Raw genomic sequence first — 14,525 nt, forward strand, 5'->3', positions numbered from 1 at the left:
AGATCTATATAGCATGATAAAAATTACCTGGTGAGCGTTTGCATTTATTACATTGTGGAGATTCTACCCCTCCTATCTGATATAACCGCGACTGGGAAGTATATGCTCTGTTGATCACTCTAGCCTGACATTCTCTGAGCTCTGCACTGCAAGTCCATTTAGGAATATTACACAGATACCACAGTAAATCTTGCAAAGTAATCAAGCTGTGTAAGTCATCTGTCCAGCACTGAGCCACAACAGTGAGACCTCTCCCAGGACAATACTTCACTAATCTCTTATGTAATAATGATATCAAAATAGAGTCACTGGACTCCATCTGAAAAAGTTCACGAAACTTAGTGTCCAAATTCCCCCCCCCCCCCCCCCCCCAATGCTTCCTTAGGGAGTGCCAATATATAGTGGGATAATTGTTTATAAGCGAATCTGTCTGCCCAGTCCAAATCGCCCGGCCATAACAACTCCATAGATATGAGTGTCCCACTCCGCTCAAGGAAATGGCCAATGGAGATCAATCCTTTATCCACCCACTGAGTCATACGCAAGTTATCTGATCCCAGTGGGAAGTCCCCATTCCCTCAAATAGGCAAAAAGGTGCTACATCTGGGATCAAAAGACCTATCTTTTGCCACATCTTTCCAGAAGGACACTAAGGGCTGCACCAAAACACTTGTTCGTATATGAGCCGGCAACACTGAGGGCGGAGCGTGCAAGACATAGTGTAAATGCAATGGGTAGCACAAAGCAGTTTCCATAGCTACCGGTGCATAATGATCTGAGCCAAAAAGCCAATCTCCTAAATGGCGCAACAGACAAGCCATATTATATAGCCTGATATCTGGAATACCAAGGCCTCCCCTATCCCAATTACCCATCAAGTACTGGAGACGAATCTGTGGACGTTTTTCCACCTAGAGAAGCGAGAGATCAAGCAAGACAGATTCCGCAAGTCCCCCTTAGTCAAATATAAAGGTAAAATCTGCAAAAAATATAACCATTTAGGAAATACTATCATACCAAACAAAGAAATGCGGCCCGACAGAGAGAGCGGAAGCCCTTCCCATCTCTTGAACAACTCTTTAGTAAACGAGAATAGTTTAGCAATGTTTACAGAATATAAATTTAGAGGGTTCCCTGTAAGTTGGATTCCCAAATATGTAAATGACGTCTTAGCTTTCTTAAAGGGGCAGTTTAACCTTTTCCATTCTTCCTCTACCATATGAAGAGTAAGAACTTCAGACTTATTTAAGTTGAGGCGAAAACCAGTGTAATCAGCAAACTCCACGAAGATCTCTAGTAAAGCTGGCAAGGATGTTTTAGGCTTACTTATAATCACCAATAGATCATCCGCAAATGCTGATATCTTGAACTGTTCTGAGCCGAGCTGAACCCCCTGCACATCTTTCACCCCCATAATGTCCCTAATCAGGGGAATGTGTTCAGAAGAATCAGGGGATCCAATACCAAAACGAAAAGAAGCGGAGAAAGGGGACATCCTTGTCTCGTATCCCTTGCTATATTAAATACATCCAATGACAATCCATTTGTCCATACTTCCGCCACCGGAGTCTGATATAAAGCTCGTATAGCTGACAGAAAAAAACCATTTATCCCATAGGATTCCAAAGTCGCAAACATAAAATCCCAATTTACTCTGTCGAACGCCTTCTCGGCGTCGAAGCTAATAAACAGTGCCGAAGTGAGGTTACACTGCAACAGTTCCAAAGATGCCAAAATGTTTCTCATGTTACATGCTACGGAACGTTCTCTCACGAAGCCCACCTGTGGCGCAGCCACCAAGCCAGGCAAGACTCTGGCCAGGCGATTCGCCAGAATCTTGGCAAAGAGTTTAGTTTCATAAGGGAGCAAAGAAATTGGTCTGTACGGCTCTGCCTTGAGTGGGTCTTTCCACGGTTTTAGCAGTACTATAATCCGCTTTTTTCAAAGAGTCCGGCAACACTCCCTCAGCGACAAATTGATTGAAAACCACTGTCAAGCATGGCGTTATGTCGGATACTAAAATTTTATAAAATTCCGCAGTTAACCCATCTGCCCCGGGCGCTTTTTGAAGGGGGCTAGCCTGAATATTCCATCGTACCTCATCTTCCGTGATAGCTCCGTTAAGTGCCTCTTGTTGTTTTCTCATTAACATAGGGAGATCCTGCCCCGTAAGATACGTCGCACTTTGCAGGCCTATATCCGCTGGGGAAGAGTATAAATGCTCAAAAAATTTTTTTTAAACCCTATTAATCCCCTCCGGCGTATGATGGTAAAACCCCGCAGAGTCTCGTATTTGAGTAACATGTCTTACGACACCCACCAGCAACTTTCCCCTTTTATTAGCATGTTTACACAGTTGATACCTATAATATATACAGTCCTGAATCTCCATTTCCCCAGCTGCAAAGGACTAAAATACAAATTAACACATGCATCCAGCTTTTCCTACATAAACACGCAGTAATGGAATGCACTACCACTCGACGTGAAAAAAATGCGCTTGGTGTGCCAATCTGGTGATGTAGGATTTCCAATTAGAATTGATGCTGTGCCTTAAAGTTATGTTGAGAGTCTCTAAGTTCCAACTCAAGGAAAGCATGAAGTCTGTTGTGCCACTGCCAATATGCAGGAGCCTTTTATTTGATTTAAATTTTGCTCACACCTTTTTCAGTAGTAGCTCAAGGTGAGTTACATTCAGGTACACTGGATATTTCTCTGTCCCAGGAGGGCTCACAATCTAAGTTTGTACCTGAGGCAATGGAGGGTTAAGTGACTTGCCCAAGATCACAAGCAGCAGGCTCCTACTGGGACTTTTCCCTCTTTAAAGATAAGAGACCCTAACTTTGTTTCTAGGCCTATGAAGTAATAGGCCTCAGATTTAAGTTAAAAAAGCACTTATTCCATGTTTACAACTTTGTCCAGCTGCATATTGTGAAGGCCCACCCTCAACCCTTGCTCACAGTATCACAGCAGGAAACAAGGAATTTGGGAGCAACTTTCTTGCTGACTTATCGCTGCAAATGTCTAGTCCATTTTGCTGGAGTGAGTAATGGGCTAAGATGAAGGAGGGAGGTTGGTATTATTTCATGTTAAGCCTAATATAATTTTTTTATGTTTCCTTTTATTATTCTCCTTTGTTTTTCTAGACTACCTTCCCCTTTAAGTTTGTGGTCTAAGAATTACCAGTTTTTCTTCCTAAAATTAAGATGTTATCTATGCTTTATTTCAATGTTACTATTGATTTTCTTTAGCAAGTGTGTTCCTTTCTTGTGATTTCATTTTATAATAATAATAAAAAAAAATCTCCTAACACAAGTAGATTAGGAAATTTAGTGGTCTTCTCAGCCAGGGTCTGATAGACCAGGTCCAATTCCACAGCAACAAAAGAAGGCAGTAAAAAACTAAACACTAAGAGAGCTTCTAAATAAGGATGATCGTTAGTGGTGAGTTCTTTAATAAAAAGAGGTTTGGAGAAAGCAATCGCTAACCCCCCCCCCCCCACCTACATTGACAGGTAAAGCTGGAGGAAGAGAATGAAGTAAATAACATTCTTCTCTTGAAAGGAGCCAGGTTTCTACAAGACACAGCAAGCTGAGGTGTTGGCATGTAAGAAGATCAGATATCATTAAAGTTTTCTGACATAATGAATGGGCAGTTTAATAAATCTAAGGAGAAGAATCTAGAAGGGACACTTGGTGAAGATTTGAGTAAAGAGGAAATTAAATTGGAAACCGTTCAGGTGTGACAAAACTGATTAGGTGAGGGATACTGAAATGGTCGATGATCAAAGACTATTATAGTTGACCAGTAGCCACAGAAGCGTTAGGGAAGCCAGTCGGTAAAAGTGAAAAAAAGAGAAAGGAAATAATAATAAAGTAAGACCAGTTAAAGCCACACAGACTTACAAACTGCCATATGGAATCTTGTTACCTTGCCCCAAGAAGCTCGCCTAAGGAGTACATCCTGCGCCTTATATGGGCTCCTTTGGCATGGCATGAATGCCACAAGCCCTTATGTGCACTCCCATGGCACGGCATGAATGCCGCAAGCAGTAAAGTTTAAATAGTGCTAGACAACTAAGTCAATCCTATTTCAGATTGAATTGCATTAGAAAAATATGTACTGTAAGTGGGTTGGGCTGAGAGGAGCCAAGTGTAAATGTAACATCAGGGCATGCTAGGGAGGTAAAATTCCTTGATGAAATCAAGGACAGCTTTATGGAGCAGCTGGTACAGGAGCCGAAGAGAGAAGGAAAAATTCTAGATCTAGTCCTTAGCGGAGCACATGATCTGGTGCGGGAGGTAATGGTGCTGGGGCCGCTTGAAAACAGTGATCATAATATGACCGGATTTGATATTAGCTTTGAAGTATACATAGGAAATCGAATACGTTAGCGTTTAACTTTAAAAAAAGGAAACTATGATAAAATGAGAAGAACGGTAAAAAAAAACTTAGAGGAGTGGCTGCGAGGGTCAAAAGTTTACATCAGGCATGGATGCTGTTCAAAAACACCATCCTGGAAGCCCAGGCCAAATATATTCCGCGCATTAAAAAAGGACGGAAGACCAAACGACAGCCGGCATGGTTAGAAACTGAGGTGAAAGAAGCTATTAGAGCTAATAGAAAATCCTTCAGGAAATGGAAGAAGGCACCGTCTGAAAATAATAAGAAACAGCATAAGGAATGTCAAAGTCAAATGCAAAGCGCTGATAAGGAAGGCTAAGAGGGAATTCGAAAAAAAGATTGCGTTGGAGGCAAAAACACATAGTAAACATTTTTTAGGTATATTAAAAGCAGGAAGCTGGCAAAAGAATCGGTTGGACCGCTAGATGACCAAGGAGTAAAAGGGGCGATCAGGGAAGACAAAGCCAAAGCGGAGAGATTAAATGAATTCTTTGCTTCGGTCTTCACAGAGGAAGATTTGGGTGGGATATCGGTGCCAGAAATGGTATTCGAAGCTGACAAGTCAGAGAAACGTAATGAACTCTCTGTAAACCTGGAGGATGTAATGGGGCAGTTCTACAAACTGAAGAGTAGCAAATCTCCTGGACCGGATGGTATTCATCCCAGAGTACTGATAGAAATGAAAAATGAGCTTGCAGACCTTTTGTTAGTAATATGTAATTTATCCTTAAAATCGAGCGTGGTACCGGAAGATTGGAGGGTGGCCAATGCAACGCCAATTTTTTAAAAAGGTTCCAGAGGAGATCTGGGAAATTATAAACCGGTGAGTCTGATTTCGGTGCCGGGCAAAATGATAGAGACTATTATTAAAAGGAGTGGCCTAGTGGTTAGGGTGGTGGACTTTGGTCCTGGGGAACTGAGTTCAATTCCCACTTCAGGCACAGGCAGCTCCTTGTGACTCTGGGCAAGTCACTTAACCCTCCATTGCCCCATGTAAGCCGAGCCTGCCATGAGTGGGAAAGTGCGGGGTACAAAAATAAATAAATTAAGAACAAAATTAAAGAGTCTATTCAAAAACATGGATTAATGAGACAAAGTCAACATGGATTTAGTGAAGGGAAATCTTGCCTCACCAAACTACTACATTTCTTTGAAGGGGTGAACAAATATGTGGATAAAGGTGAGCTGGTTGATATTGTGTATCTGGATTTTCAGAAGGCATTTGACAAAGTACCTCATGAAAGACTCCAGAGGAAATTGGAGAGTCATGGGATAGGAGGTAGTGTCCTATTGTGATTAAAAACTGGTTAAAGGATAGAAAACAGAGAGTAGGGTTAAATGGTCAGTATTGTCAATGGAGAAGGGTAGTTAGTGGGGTTCCCCAGGGCTCTGTGCTGGGACCACTGTTTTTAAACATATTTATAAATGACCTAGAGAGATGGGAGTAACTAGTGAGGTAATTAAATTTGCTGATGACAGAAAGTTATTCAGTCACTAAATAGCGGGAGGATTATGAAAAATTACAAGAGGACCTTACGAGACTGGGTGTTTAAATGGCAGATGACGTTTAATGTGAGCAAGTGCAAAGTGATGCATGTGGGAAAGAGGAACCCGAATTATAGCTACATCATGCAAGGTTCCACGTTAGGAGTCATGGACCAAGAAAGGGATCTAGGTGTTGTCGTTGATGATATGTTGAAACCTTCTGCTCAGTGTGCTGCTGCGGCTAAGAAAGCAAATAGAATGTTAGGTATTATTAGGAAAGGAATGGAAAACAAAAATGAGGATGTTATAATGCCTTTGTATCGCTCCATGGTGCGACCGCACCTCGAATATTCTGTTGAATTCTGGTTGCCGCATCTCAAAAAAGATATAGTGGAATTAGAAAAGGTGCAGAGAAGGGCAATGAAAATGATAAAGGGGATGGGACAACTTCCCTATGAGGAAAGGCTAAAGCGGCTATGACTCTTCAGCTTGGAGAAAAGGCAGCTGAGGGGAGATATGATAGAGGTCTATAAAATAATGAGTGGAGTTGAACGGGTAGATGTGAAGTGTCTGTTTACACTTTCCAAAAATACTAGGACTAGGGGGCATGCGATGAAGCTACAATGTAGTAAATTTAAAACAAATCAGAGAAAAGCTTTCTTCACTCAACGTGTAATTAAACTCTGGAATTCGTCACCAGAGAATGTGGTAAAGGCTGTTAGTGGAGTTTAAAAAAGGTTTGGACGGCTTCCTAAAGGAAAAGTTCATAGACCATTATTAAATGGACTTGGGGAAAATCCACTATTTCTAGGATAAGCAGTATAAAATGTTTTGTACTTTTTTGGGATCTTGACAGGAAACAGGATGCTGGGCTTGATGGACCTTTGGTCTTTCCCAGTTTGGCAATACTTATGTACTTAAGTGGGGCAGCATCACGGTTGCAAAAATATGCATATATTTGCATAGTACTTTCTGTTCTATTTTATTACAATAAATATTTTTTTCTGAAAGTGTCTGTGTGTTTATTTCAGAGAGAAAAAGATAGAGAGTCTGCAGAGGAAGGGAAGGGATATGAGAGACAGAGAGAAAGCATGGGAGGGATACAAGGAAGGGAAAGGGCAAAGAAGAACAGCCGAGACAGCAGGGGAAGAGGTAAAAAGGCACAGCCTGATATACAAATGTTGACGGCAAATGAAATAATGGGAAAATAAAGGAGCTGAGAAACCCCTGCCCAAGAGGTAATATGTGATAATGGAAAAGAAAATAGACTTGCTAGGTAATCAAGGCAAGAGCCTTAAAAAACTAGTAAACCCAACAAGTCAACCTAAAAGAAACTTGGACTTGTATAGGAAGCCAGTGCAGCCCTATCAGACTTGGTGTAGCATGGTCAAACCGCCTCTTGCTAAATATCAGTTTTTCAGCAGTATTTTGCAAGATCTGCAATTTAGCAATTGAAGAAGCAGATAAAAGACTGTATAAGCCATTACAATAACCTAGACTAGCATTTAGACTCACAAGTGTGCACGTACCCATGTATATGCCAGGGTTTAGTAATTTATTCACATCCTTGGCACTTAAATGTTGGCGTCCTCCTTATACAATTACCTACCACAAGCGTTGGCTGTAACAGGCAGTTGCAAATCCATAAGGGAAACTGGGTAGCAGCGCTGCTGTGAGCTGTCCCCCTTGGGAACAAGATTGGTAATAGATCACATTTGAAAGAAGTGGCAAGGAGCATTTTTCTCAGCTCCTGCCATTTCAGCAAAAGTCCATGATGGTTTTTAAGATCGGCAGCAAACCCAGAAGCATTTGATCCCTTCAGAATGTCCTGGCAACAGCCACATGTTCTGGGAGTAAGGGAAAGGAACACAGGTTGAATGAAAAAGCCTGCCAGATTCGAAGTAGCCCATATGCTTAAGTACATAAGTACATAAGTAGTGCCATACTGGGAAAGACCAAAGGTCCATCTAGCCCAGCATCCTGTCACCGACAGTGGCCAATCCAGGTCAAGGGCACCTGGCACGCTCCCCAAACGTAAAAACATTCCAGACAAGTTATACCTAAAAATGCGGAATTTTTCCAAGTCCATTTAATAGCGGTCTATGGACTTGTCCTTTAGGAATCTATCTAACCCCTTTTTAAACTCCGTCAAGCTAACCGCCCGTACCACGTTCTCCGGCAACGAATTCCAGAGTCTAATTACACGTTGGGTGAAGAAAAATTTTCTCCGATTCGTTTTAAATTTACCACACTGTAGCTTCAACTCATGCCCTCTAGTCCTAGTATTTTTGGATAGCGTGAACAGTCGCTTCACATCCACCCGATCCATTCCACTCATTATTTTATACACTTCTATCATATCTCCCCTCAGCCGTCTCTTCTCCAAGCTGAAAAGCCCTAGCCTTCTCAGCCTCTCTTCATAGGAAAGTCGTCCCATCCCCACTATCATTTTCGTCGCCCTTCGCTGTACCTTTTCCAATTCTACTATATCTTTTTTGAGATACGGAGACCAGTACTGAACACAATACTCCAGGTGCGGTCGCACCATGGAGCGATACAACGGCATTATAACAATCTTGTTCTATATTCTGCTTCAAAGCCATCCATATCACAGCTGTAATATTTTGTAAAATATATAGGTGTCTTTAGCATTTAACGCATGCTAAAACTAGCGCATCCTTAGCGCAACTTAGTAAACAGGGCCCTAGATAAAAATATCTAGGGCCCTGTTTACTAAGTTGCGCTAAGGATGCGCTAGTTTTAGAATGCGTTAAATGCTAAAGACACCTATATATTCCTATGGGTGGCTCTAGTCTTTAGTGTACACTAAAAACGCTAGTGTGCCTTAGTAAGCAGGGCCCCTGATCTTTTCAGTCTTAAATGCCCTAATTTTAAAATCATAGCTCTTTCTGCTTGTGTGTTCTATGATTATACTTTGTGTTTGGCAGTAAAATATAACATTTTTCAGCAACACCCTCACATTTCTCCAGTGGCTTCATCAAGTCTAGTTTCACTCCAATATTACACTATTAAGGCAAGCTTGAGCCACAGCATAGTCAGATTTCTATAGATAATCTGATACCACTTATATGGTGGTGGGCAGCGGGACTGGTGGTTGGGAGGCGGGGATAGTGCTAGACAGACTTGTACGGTCTGTGCCAGAGCCGGTGGTTGGGAGGCAGGGCTGATGGTTGGGAGGTGAGGATAGTGCTGGGCAGACTTATACAGTCTGTGCCCTGAAGAGCACAGGTACAAATCAAAGTAGGGTATACACAAAAAGCAGCAAATATGAGTTATCTTGATGGGCAGACTGGATGGACCGTGCAGGTCTTTTTCTGCCGTCATCTACTATGTTACTGGATATCCACAGCTGGATCCAGGTATAATATACCCTTGCCCCAAAGAGATTAAAATCTGAGTGACACCTGAGGTAATGGCAGAGAAAGTGACTTGACCAAGGCCACAATAATGTCAGTGACAGAAGTGAAAACTGAGCCCTGCTTTCCTGGATCTCAGCCCAGTGCGCTAACCACTAGGCCATTTCCTTTTCCACATGCCTTGGATTTCATTCATTATTGATGAAATTCAGCAGCAACAAAATAAGCAAGAATGTTGACTTGACAATCAAACAGAATGTGACTTGGCATATTCAGCGAGTGTCTGTTTTTTAAAACTCAGTAACCCTGCAGTTCAGTCAAATATGAATGAGCAGCAGAACATGACAAAGTAAATTGCAGAAACATGTACCAATATTGAGTTGGAATAGACCCTCCGTTGACCCCCCCCCCCCCCCCGAAGCCATCTTAAAAGACTAAAAGTAAGATTTAGAAATAGAGCACTAATCTGAATACCAGATTAATCCTCTTTCTCTTCAGAACTTGTGATGTTTAGAATAAATTCTGCTTGATATGCCCCATTAGAGAGGTATGTTTATTTTCTTTGGCAATTTAGGGGTCGATATTCAAAGGAGAGGCACCTGCTTGCTTAAATCGCTTGAGGTCACATATTTGTCGATATTCAGTGGCGCTTAACTAGACAGTGCCACTGAATACTGGCACAAACCAGACATTCTGGAACTTGGCCATGCAGGGGCATTACTACTACTACTACTTAACATTTCTAGACTGCTACTAGGGTTACGCAGCGCTGTACAGTTTAACAAAGAAGGACAGTCCCTGCTCGAAGGAGCTTACAATCTAGAGGACGAAATATCAAGTTGGGGCAGTCAAGATTTCCTGAATAGAGGTGTAGTGGTTAGGTGTACTGGTTAGGCAAAGTCACGGAGGGGACAGCAATTATGCGGGCATCACCAAAATTCAGTGTCAGTGCCCACATAACTAAGTAGACATATAGGACCGCACAAAGAGCAATCTAACTATGCCCATTTAGCTATACGAGTGCCAGCTCTGAATATCAGCCAGCCTCACATAACCCTAAGGGGTTCTGTGGTCTCCCACTCCTTCCTTCCTGAACCCCCCATCCACAATTCAAATTCCTTCTCTCTCCCTCCCTCCCTCCTGAAGAGATCTCCATACCCCAGCAAGACCCCTGTAGCTCCCACCGGGCCTACCTTTAAGATCATTAGTGGTATAGGAGGTCCACGGACGGAAGCGATGCCCACTTTTTCCTGACCCTCGTGGCTCTGGCCTCAAAATAGCCGGCACAACTTATAAAGGAAGTCTTGTGATACTGGCACTAGTACTGTGACACTGTAGCTAGAAATTGCGGCAGTTATTTTGAAGCGACTGTCATGAGGGGCAAAAGCATTGCTCCTTCTCACTGAACCCCCTATACCACCAATGATCTTAAAGGTAGGTCTGGGGATTGCTATGAGATAGGGGGGGGGGTTCTTTCTGGGAGATGGAGATCTCTTTGGGGGGAGAGGAGAAATTTGAATCAGGAGGGTTGGGAGGAAGGGGATACAGGAATTGGGGGGGGGGGGGGGGGAGGACCCACATAAGGTCCGCTAGCCACCACATGCCCTCATGGCCCTGGATATTCAATACTGGTGTCTGGGAATGGCCTGGCATTGAACATTGGGGCCTAATTCAACCAATGGCAGTGATTTATTGATCACAGCCAGCTGAATATTGACCAGTTAATATTTTTCTAAACATAAACAATAAGTTTAGTCTATGGTTAAATCACTGTGGCTCTTTTTTTTTTTTAAGTAATGCTTTGGGTATTCCATTCAGATTTCCAGTCATTATGCCTGCACCATCATAGGATTCGGTGATACATCTGTTTATACCAAGGTTGCAGCAAGCTAGAAGCATCCAGAGACTCTCATGGTCTAAAAACCCCAAATCTTTCTTAAACCTTGCTGTTGTAATAGTAACAAACAACAATTGAAATCTGTTCCTCCTTATTTATGTCATGTTTCATCAGAAGCAACCTTGGATAACTTCTTGAGAAACAGAGTTCATCACCAATTTACCAAGTCAATCTTCCTGAGCAGATCTTAAGTGTCTACAAGGAGCACAGAAATCCAGATTTCTTTTTCAGATCATCAAAATCAGCCATATCTCTGTTTTAAAAATAAGGTCTAGAGGGGTAATTCTATAAGGAGTCACTAGGTTTAGGAGGCAGGAACATGCGTAAATGATGATATTCTAGTCATTAAAAAAATTATTCAGCTTCATACATATAATCAAAGAAATATCGTTGAACAGGAAATTATGGTGAAATTACCAAAAGAAAAGAAAAAATACAGCAATAAATCAACAAACAAAATGACAATGTTTAATTCACCTAAAAGTCCACATTAAAGAGAGAAGCAAGAAAATACTTAAGGTAAATGGTAATAACAAGCTTTAAACAAAACCATTATAAAAGAGGTAGATATTCAATGGTCTTCCATCATCACCTCACCCTCCCAAAAAAATTGTAATTGTAAAAAAATATATATTTATTTATTTATTAGGATTTATTTACCACGGTGTACAGTAAGACAGTCCCTGCTCAAAGAGCTTACAATCTAATAGACAAAAAATAAATAAAGTAAGCAAATCAAATCAATTAATGTGAACGGGAAGGAAGAGAGGAGGGTAGGTGGAGGCAAGTGGTTACAAGTGGTTACGAGTCAAAAGCAATGTTAAAGAGGTGGGCTTTCAGTCTAGATTTAAAGGTGGCCAAGGATGGGGCAAGACGTAGGGGCTCAGGAAGTTTATTCCAGGCGTAGGGTGCAGTGAGACAGAAGGCACGAAGTCTGGAGTTGGCAGTAGTGGAGAAGGGAACAGATAATTATTTTATTTTTTATTTTTGTTACATTTGTACCCCGCGCTTTGCCACTCATGGCAGGCTCAATGCGGCAGGCAATGGAGGGTTAAGTGACTTGCCCAGAGTCACAAGGAGCTGCCTGTGCCGGGAATCGAACTCAGTTCCTCAGTTCCCCAGGACCAGAGTCCACCACCCTAACCACTAGGCCACTCCTCCATGGAGCGGAGTGCACGGGAAGGGGTGTAGGGAAGGACGAGTGTGGAGAGATACTGGGGAGCAGCAGAGTGAGTACATTTATAGGTTAGTAGAAGAAGTTTGAACAGGATGCGAAAACAGATAGGGAGCCAGTGAAGGGTCTTGAGGAGAGGGGTAGTATGAGTAAAGCGACCCTGGCGGAAGATGAGACGGGCAGCAGAGTTTTGAACCGACTGGAGAGGGGAGAGGTGACTAAGTGGGAGGCCAGCAAGAAGCAGATTGCAGTAGTCTAAACGAGAGGTGACAAGGGTGTGGATGAGGGTTTTGGTAGAGTGCTCGGAAAGAAAGGGGCGGATTTTACGGATGTTGTAAAGAAAGAAACGACAGGTCTTGGCAATCTGCTGGATATGAGCAGAGAAGGAGAGAGAAGAGTCAAAGATGACCCCAAGGGGTGGCTGTGTTCCGTGTGGGACTGGGCACTGTTGATGAGCGGCATGGCGATTGTTTGGGAGGCATGTGCTTGGGGGGGGAGGTGGTGGGCGATGCGCCGAGGAGGGGGGCAGGGCGTACTCGTCGCTGTGCGCGCGTCGCGGTTTTGTTTGCTTTTGTACTCCTGCTCCTCCCCCTGTGTCCGTGGTGGTGCTCCCCCCTCCCCCTGCGTCGGTCGCGGTTTTGTGGGCCTTCTGCCTTTCCTGCCCTGCCGTCATCTGTCCATGCGACTTGTGGCTTCTGCCTTTCCGGGCCCGCCGGCGACGTCATCGCAAGAGGCGGGGTTGGATCGCCTGAGCTGTGAGTAGAGCGTTTCTCTTGTGGAGTGTAAATCCTCTCCACATCGTCGCCCATCCAGAAGGCTCGTCCAATGACGGTATTTCGCCGCGCCTTCTAGGGGAGGTTCGCCCATTGAAGACCTGCCTAACGCGCGGTTCTGCCAATGGCGGGAGAGGACGCACCGTCGACGTAATCGTGAGAGGTGGAGGAACGCGAGGGCGGAGCTACAGGCAACAGGCCAAACCGGATATCTCGGGCGCCTCAACATCTGGCTTGAGGCTTCAATGGAACGTTGGAGGTGCCTTTTATATATATAGACTAGTAAAAAAGGCCCATTTCTGACCGAAATGAAATGGGTGCTAGCAAGGTGTGCCTCTGAGTGTGTATGTTTGAGAGTGTGTGCGAGTGTGTGTGAGAGAGCAAGAGACAGAGTGAATGTGCAAGTGTGTGTGTGTCTGAGGAGAGTGTGTGTGTGAGAGAGAGTGAGTGTGTTCCCCCTTGCAGCTTGAGGGTGGTTGGGTCCCCTACCTGCAGGTGCCATGATCGTGCCCCCACCCCTTCCTTCCTTGCTCCCTGCCACTGACGTTCAGGTTCGTTCCCACCGTCCTTCCCTCCCTCCCACTGCCACAGTCAGGCAGGCTGCCGGCCCACCGTCGTTCATGCTGTCTCCCTGGCTGTCACGTATGTTTGGGCACTGTAGAGGCTGGCTGGCTAGTTGTGTCCGTGTCTCCCAGCCTCCGACGTCCAGGCTGCCTGCCTCCCTCGTTACCTCGCACGTTGTGGCTGGTGTTGTCCGCGAAACGGCTGAAACATGTTTTTTTGTTGTTTGTTTTTGCGACGCCGGTTGGCTCGTTGTGCCTCTCTCCCACCGTCCGACGTGCAGTTCTTGTTGCTCCGCCTCCGCGCCTGTGCCTTCTCCATTTCGGCCCTCTAGTGTCAGCGCTCCGCCGTCGACGTCATCACGTTGTGACGTGAGGGCGGGGCTGACATTCATGGCCAAACGGATATCTATGCCACCTCAAGTTTCCGGCTGAGGCTTCATTAGAACGTTCGCGTTGCGTTTTATATATAGAGAGATGGACATGTGAAATTTTACAAATCACTAGACCAGGAACCTCCTCGAGAAGAATCCAGGAGCTGGAAGGAATCCGTTCAGCACCTGCTGGAGATAGAGATATACTGAGGTGATAAGGAGCTGGACGTCCAGGGTCACTGCTTTCTCTTCAGTGTTCTCTATCTCCACCTGCTGATAGGCGAATACTACTACTACTAAACATTTCTAGAGCGCTACTAGGGTTACGCAGCGCTGTACAATTTAACAAAGAAGGACGGTCCCTGCTCAGATGAGCTTACAATCTAAAGGACAAAATGTCAAGTTGGTGTAGTCTAGATTTCTGAGTATAGGTGTGGTGGTTAGGTGCCAAAGGCGACATTGAAGAGGTGGGCTTTGAGCA

The sequence above is a fragment of the Microcaecilia unicolor genome, chromosome 3, assembly GCF_901765095.1.
Source record: "Microcaecilia unicolor chromosome 3, aMicUni1.1, whole genome shotgun sequence".
NCBI classification, from domain to species: Eukaryota; Metazoa; Chordata; class Amphibia; order Gymnophiona; family Siphonopidae; genus Microcaecilia; species Microcaecilia unicolor.